General features: G+C 34.1%; 1 long non-coding RNA gene across 1 annotated transcript; it reads left to right on the top strand.

The window, feature by feature from the left end:
- Window positions 1–7,905: 7,905 nt before the first annotated feature.
- Window positions 7,906–8,285, top strand: LOC121172926 (uncharacterized; the record flags this gene model as incomplete). The annotated part of the gene is given in 1 exon segment (XR_005886833.1): window positions 7,906–8,285. It is a non-coding gene; the product is annotated as an uncharacterized lncRNA (long non-coding RNA).
- Between the last annotated feature and the right edge of the window lie 12 nt (window positions 8,286–8,297).

The raw sequence follows: 8,297 nt of genomic DNA, 5'->3' as shown, positions 1-8,297 counted from the left end.
GAGCATGCATGATGGCCCTTAACACTATATCCACTCAAATTCTCGTATGCTGGAAAGTCATTAATGGTACGAAATAGCATTGCACGCAACTTAAATGTCTTATTTTGATACCATCAAACACAGTAACCCCCTTGTCCCACAACTTTGTCAAGTCTTCAATCAAGGGACTGAGATAAATATCAATGTCCTTTCCTAGTTGTCTTGGGCTTGATATCATCATAGATAACATCATGCATTTTTGCTTCATGCACAACCAAGGAGACAAGTTTTAAATTACTAGCAAAATAGGCCATGAACTGTGTTGAGTGCTTAAACTGCCATATGGATTCATTCCATCACTGGAAAGTCCAAGCTTAAGATTTCTTGCTTCTTTGCCAAATTCCATATACAAACTATTAATCTTCTTCCACTGAGAGGAATCAGCCGGATGGCAGAGCATTCCATCGCAATTTCTCTCATTTGCATGAAATGTAAGGTATTTTGCGTCATCTGCATTAGCAAACAGACACTTGAACCTTAGAATGACCGGAAGATACCATAACACCTTCGCTAGGGGGCCTTTCTTGGTGCTTTCATCACTGCTACACTTATCATCGTCCTTCACTTTGTATCGTGATACCCAATGCTTGGGGTAGTTGTGCATTTCTTCAAACTCATTTTTACATAGTATGCAATCATTAGGGCATGCATGAATCTTCTGGAACTCCATACCTATCACTCCACCCATATTTGGCCTTGACATTAGCTAGACTTAACACCGCTGACAACAACGTCAAAGACTTCTTACACCCCAGATACAAAGGCTTCTTCAAATCACTTTGCAATGCATCATACATTAGGGCATGTGCTTGCTGAAAAGATTCTAGTCCAAGATCATGAATCATCTCCTCTAAGCGATCTCCCATTTGTACATCAATCGGTTCACATTCGGACTCCCTCTGCATGTCTATCAATTCACCATGTCATATCCATGTAGTATAATTCTTCTTAATCCCATCACACAGTTGATGTTCCTATATGTCGTCGAGTAGTTGTCATCTCCCGTTCAAACAGTTTATACAAGGACAAAAAAAATTTCCATCCTCAATCGGTCGACTTCTTTCTGAGGAGAATTCCAAGAACTGTTCCACGCCTTCCTCATGTTGGATCGAGTGGCCTCTGAATAATTAAGAAGGGGGGGGGGAGGTTGAATTAATTATTAATGTGTCTTGACTAATTAAAAAAGTATCCTTCTTAATATTACTAGATTCAATTAGGCTTTACTACTAAGTTATGAGAAAGTAAAGAATAGAAACAATAACTTAGACAAAAGTAAAGCGGAAATAAAAAGTACACAGCGAAAATTAAAGAGTGTAAGGAAGAAGAAAACAAACACAAGATTTATACTGGTTCGGCAACAACCCGTGCCTACATCCAGTCCCCAAGCAACCACCGATTCTTGAGATTTTCAATAACCTTGTAAAATCCTTTACAAGCAAAGATCCACAAGGGATGTACCCTCCCTTGTTCTCTTTGAACAACCAAGTGGATGTACCCTCCACTTGAACTGATCCACAAGAGATGTACCCTCTCTTGTTCTTAGTATTACAACCCAAGTAGATGTACCCTCTACTTGTACCACAAAGGATGTACCCTCCAATTTGTTAAGACAAAGAATTCTTAGGCGGTTAGTCCCTTGAATCTTTGTAAGGGGAAACAAAAGATATCTCAGGCGGTTAGTCCTTTGAAATCTTTTGTTTAAAGGGAAAGGGAAGAATCAAAATAATTCTCAGGCGGTTAGTCCTTTGAATCTTTTGTCAAGAGAGGGAAGGGAGAATCAAAAGAATTCTCAAGCGGTTAGTCCTTTGAATCTTTTGGCAAGAGGGAGAAGGGATGAAAAGAAAGCACACTTTTGTTTTCTATAGAATTTCCACTTGCAGAAAAAACAAAGTTTTGAAACAAAGTTTAGAAAGCTTTTTGGCTAAGAAAAAGCAATGGGCAATGGTTAGAGAAAGATTGTGGAAAAAGAATTGTTTTGAAGAATATCATATATGTATTTTGAACGTGTGCCAAAGTCATGCTTTTATAGACTCTTCATGTCTGGTCAAAGAAACCATTGGAAGAGTTGTGACTTTAGAGAAAACCATGTTAAGAGTTATAACTCTTAACTTTTTCTTCAAAACTGTTCACTAAAGGTGTAATCGATTACACAATCTATTTTATGAAAAGTTGTGACTCTTCACAATTGGATTTGAATTCCAACGTTCAGATTCACTTGTAATCAATTACTAATATAGTGTAATCGATTACACTATTTGAAAATCATTTTGGAACGTTGCAAACCATTTGAAAACATTTTGAAAACCAAACTGGTCACTGGTAATCGATTACAGCCAACTAGTAATCGATTACCAGAGAGTAATCACTCTAGTAACTTAGAAAATTTGAGAAAATTCTTTTGTAAAACTAAACTATGCTATTTGGTTTTTGAAAAATTCTTTTAATACTTATCCTATATGAAGTCTTGACTTGTTGCTTCTTGATTTCTTCTCTTGAATCTTGAATCTTGGATTGGATTCTTGATGCTTGATCTTGAGTATTGAATCAATCTTGAATCAATCACTTGGACTTTTGGCATCATCAAAATGGCTTGGTTCATCACCATGAAGCTTGCTTCTACACCTCATATGCAAGGCACATACGACTTGTGTTCATCCAACTTTGATTCATGAAAATCTCACCTTTTCATTAAAGGTGTGACCCTTTCCCATTCAGGAAGACATCTTTTTATTGCACATTCATACGTCAAGGTTAAGTTTCTTTCCACGAAAATCAAGTATGCACTTAGAGAACAAAGAGAAATGCATTCTACCAAAATTTCATCAAATTTAAGAAAATAAACTTAGCGTTTACGCACGGATGTACAATAAAAAGATGACTCTTCCCAAATTATCCAAATGGACAATTCAAGATTCAATACAACGATTAATGCAAATTGTCCGCAAGAATCATTGTATTAAATCTCAAATGGAAATCTAAGGTTCACTCATCATGAACATAACTTGTATATAAATCAATACTCATTAATCACAGTCAACAAGTGATAAAAGCATTGGTAACAAACATGAGCATCAAAACTTTATGAAAAAAAAATGTACCTGTGATGATGATCAGTATAATTTTCAACAATGAATGTCATGATCACAATGCAAACAACAAAACCAAAATGTTCCAACAAATTACATTGAAGATTAGACATCTTTAACTAACAACTCTTAAGCAACATCTTCTTAACCACTACATATTGATCTAATATTAACTATGAATATGACTTATATCTGCCTCTATCTATTATAAAAACACAAATATAACTTATAACTAGCAGCCAACCTAGGTAGCATCCATAGTTACCTGTTCTCCTCAGAGTGGGGGTGTATGGATAGAAACTTCTCTAACGCAGTCAACACGATCCAAAAATAGAGCAGCTATCCAATAAACAACTGAGCCACCACTTGCATCAATCATCATTCACAAAAACATTAGATAAAAACTTCACAAACACAACAAATTGATAAGTACTTGAAGCCTTGAACTAATTCTGCCATAGGCATCAAACAAATAGGGAACAAACAAAAAATGAAAGAGAACAATGGGATAAATATATACATGAAGCACCATACACAAGATAATAATTTAGTATAAAAAAATTTCAATTTCACAAGATAATAACTAACATGTCACAAGATAATAATCCAATACATTTATCACACACACACACACACACACACACACACACACATATATGCAGATTCCACATAAAAATGGGTCCTGCATGTATCATACCAACTATCAGTTAGAACTGTTGGATCGAGTGGCCTTAGAATAATTAAGAAGGGGGGGTTGAATTAATTATTCCTAAAACTTTACTAATTAAAAATTACTCTTCTAAGGCTTTTACTAAATTGTTAAGAGAATGAGGAGTAGAAGAGAAACTTAACAGAAAGTAAAAGCGGAAATTAAATGCACAGCGGAAAGTAAAAGAGTAGGGAAGAAGGAAACAAACACACAAGAGTTTTTATATTGGTTCAGCAACAACCCGTGCCTACATCCAGTCCTCAAGCGACCTACGGTCCTTGAGATTTCTTTCTACCTTGTAAAAATCCTTTTACAAGCAAAGATCCACAAGGGATGTGCCCTCCCTTGTTATCTTTGAACCTAGTGGATGTACCCTATACTAGAATTGATCCACAAGAGATGTACCCTCTCTTGTTCTCAGTCAAACCCAAGTAGATGTACCCTCTACTTGTACCACAAAGGATGTACCCTCCAATGTGTTAAGACAAAGATCTTAGGTTGTTAAACCTTTGATACTTTGTGAATGGGGATACAAAAGAATTCTCAGGCGATTAGTCCTTTGAACACTTTTGTATTAGGGAAAGGGAAGAATCAAAAGAATTCTCAGACTGTGTCGTTTTGAATTCTTTGACAAGGGAGAAGGGAGACACAAAAGAATCCAGGCGGTTAGTCCTTTGTTCTTTTGGAAAAGGGAGAAGAGAGACACAAAAAGAATTCAGGCAGTTAGTCCTTGGCGAATTCTTTTTGGCAAAGGGAGAAGGGAATGAAGAAGATGAATAGCACAAGTTTTCAAGGTTTAGAAAACCATAAAACTTCAGAAAGCTTTTTGGTACAAAGAAGAAGAAGAAGTTCAAAGAGATTCAAGGCTTGTAAAGGATTGATTGAATGAATGTAAAAGTGTAAAAGTCTAAAAAAGTATTGAAAAGCAAATCAAAGCCTTGCTTTTATAGACTCTTCATGTCTGGCCAAGAGGACCATTTAGAAGAGTTATAACTTTTAGAAAAACTTAAAACCAATTTGAAAAAGTCAAAAACCTTTTGAAGGGTTACATCTTTTGATTTATTCAGAAACAAACACTGGTAATCGATTACCAAATTAGTGTAATCAATTACACAAAGCTTTTGTGTGAAAGGATGTGACTCTTCACATTTGAATTTGAATTTCAACGTTCAAAAGCACTGGTAATCGATTACCAAAACATTGTAATCGATTACAACTTTTTGAAATTAATTGGAACGTTGTAAATTCAACTTGAAAACTTTTTCAAATCCATTTTGCTACTAGTAATCGATTACAACAATCTGGTAATCGATTACCAGAGAGTAAAAACTCTTTGGTAAACATATTTTGAGAAAAACCATGTGCTATTCAATTTTTGAGAAAAACTTTTTATACTTATCTTGATTAAGCCTTCTCTTGATTCTTGAATCTTGAGTCTTGAATCTTGATCTTGATTCTTGAGATCTTGAACCTTGAATCTTGATTCTTGATTTTTATTTTCTTCTTGAGTCTTGAATTCTTCTTGATTCAATCTTGAACCCTTGAATTGTTCTTGATTCACTTGAGTTGTTCTTTGATTGATCTTTAAGCTTTTTGTCATCACCTTTGTCATCAACTTTTTTTATCATCATTGTTATCATCAAAACACCTTTGAATCACCTTTGATTCACCATGAAGCTTTGCTTCTACAAGAACTATTAAGGCAACATCTTCAATTGAACCAGAAATATGTAGGAGATAGCTTATCTTGAAAGTTGTAACCAGAAATGCATGTGTAGTAAGCCATACTTGAACAAAGAAACTCACTAAATGACAAAGAATTGGTCCACTATGCTTGCCACACTATCTACAAGTATGCCTAACTTCACTTGCCAAAAGAACATGAACAAAATTAATAACTTCAACTACCTTAACCAAGAATGCCTAACCATAATGCCTAACTTCAGAGTTCATAATGCCAAACTATCTCCAGAGTTCATACTACCTAAGGAAGAATGCCTAACTTCAAGTGCCAAACGAAGAATGCCTAACCATAATGTCATTCTATAGTTGTTCAACATAACTTCATAGTTCATAATGTCATTACGATAATGTACTTGACGGCGCGAGATGCAATGCAGTGAGACAAAGTAAGACCGAGAGACACAACGACAACAGAGGTGAGATGGAGCCGAGAACACAGAGCAACAATGAAGAGGAACAACGTGCAACTGAGATGGAGACAGGAAGAAAGGGCAGCGGGAAAGAGTAACTGGATATTAGGGTGACATTTTTAAAAATCGAGTTCGTTAAAATTGATTTTTGAAAAAAATGAATATTAACAAAGTTATGTTGACATCGGTTTTTGGAAAACCGATGTTAACTAAGTCATGTTGACATCGGTTTTCTTAAAATCAATGTTAATATCACTTAGTTAACATCGATTTTCCAAAAACTAATGTCAACATAACTTTGTTAACATCAGTTTGTTAACATTGATTTTTGGAAATTTGATGTTAGTGAATTCCTTTTATTTATGAATATGCAACCGCGTTTTCGTTCACATCAATTTTATGAAAAATTGATGTTAACGTATCGACATTAGCGTTATAAAGAGTTTTTCAACATTGACATACCATAGATATCCTAGTTCTACTACTATCATGTTGGAAAATATTTCGACAAGCTTGATTGAGATGAGAGAAATTGTCATGAGAATGAGAAAGTAAGGAACATGTATTAAATAATAGAAGTTCATGAAAAAGCTAGTTATATGAGTTACGTAAAAGAGAAAAATTAATAAATTACTAGTAATATCAGTAACTCAAGATAATTAGTTTAATGTTTTTATATTAGTGAGAATTAAATATGATACTAGAAAATTTATAGAGGCTCAATTGAATTAGATTTTCTTAATATAATTAGTTTAATCTAATTATCTTACCAGAGATAATTGCACTATTAAAAAATTAATAATTAGAAAATTGTCTAATAACATTTTAATATAGAATTTATGTAGGATTGTAGTATATATATTATGCTATACAAATTATTATAACATATAGTAGCATCTAATAATTTTTTATTATTAATATATAATTATCTTAAAAACATATTTTCTTTTAAAAAATATAGTAAGACATTAAACCAAACTAAAACAACATAAAACATAACTTAAATCAAGGTGGAGAGAAGGAAGGACTTATAGGGGCATGGTTCCTCGCCCAATTTTTTTAAGTGCACTTAAATTATTATAAAAATGTGTTGATGACCTTCCTAAAATTTATAAAAATTGTTACTTCTTCCAGAACAAAATTATTCATGTTTAAGGTTAATGTATATTTTTTTTTTTGAAAGGCAAGGTTAATGCATACTTTATAACTTAAAAAATATTGAATGCTGCTCATATATTACATATTTAGTCTAAAATACCTTCATTTAATGTCTATCGTGGAAGTAGCTGTAAAATCTGTCATGCTGAATAGAAATATACGTGGAAGAAATAATTAATGAGACTTGGAAACCCTTAAATATTAATAGTTTTGAAAAAAAAACATGAGCATTAATTTAATGTTTATAAAATTGAAGTGTTTATAGATAATAATTTAAAATTATTTTATTCATCTAATTTTTTTTTCGTATAATATTACTTTTGTATTAATAAAAAAACTAGACATAAACACTTTATTATTTTTTTTATATTTTATACATGCGAAAAATTTTATATCTTTATGTTTTTTTTCTCCTCAACCCGAATTTTTGCATCTCTGCCCTGACTTAAACCTATTATCAAAACATGTTGCATCTAATTTCTAAAATCTCACCGAGTAATATAGTGGATGCATGGGAGGGTTACACCCTGGCTCCGTTCATAGCATTGGTTGACTTGACAATATCTTCTTTTTTCAATTAGTCATTTTGTTGGCAATTACTGCGAGCGACGACATGGCACATGACTTTCTTAAATTTTCTCTTCTTTTGATTCTACCTAACCTACTGATACCTAAATATTAAAGATTCTCAATTCTCGAGACCTCACAAGCCATAACTATTTTCACTCGTGATCTTTTATTGCTCTCAACCGTCTTCTTACTTTTTTCGTGTATAAGACACCCGTTTTGCATGCATGTCCTCCACCTCAACACGTTTCTTCGTTACAGAAAATTAAGCTCAGTGTGTGTGTGTGTGAGTGATTGAGTGAGAGTGAGAGAGAGAAAGAGATGGGAAAATGGGGTACCTTGCTTGTGTTGTTTGTGTTAGTGACAGTGCATGCAAGTGCAACTGCACGTGATGTGCCAAAGGCTGGTGAAGAAGAACAAACCCTGGGTGTGCCAAAGGCAACTGCAGTACCACATGCAGATTCCCCAAGAAGCAACGGTGTTGGTGACAAGAAGCACTTTTTGGTTGGTGGGGTTGGTGGATTTGCTGGTGTGGGTGGTTTTATTGGAGGTGCAGGGGGGATAGGGAAGTTTGTGGAGTTGGTG

This window comes from Glycine max, chromosome 10 (assembly GCF_000004515.6).
Source record: "Glycine max cultivar Williams 82 chromosome 10, Glycine_max_v4.0, whole genome shotgun sequence".
NCBI lineage: Eukaryota > Viridiplantae > Streptophyta > Magnoliopsida > Fabales > Fabaceae > Glycine > Glycine max.
The sequence above is the reverse complement of the archived record's forward strand: the minus strand, read 5'-3'. Positions and strand labels throughout refer to the sequence as shown.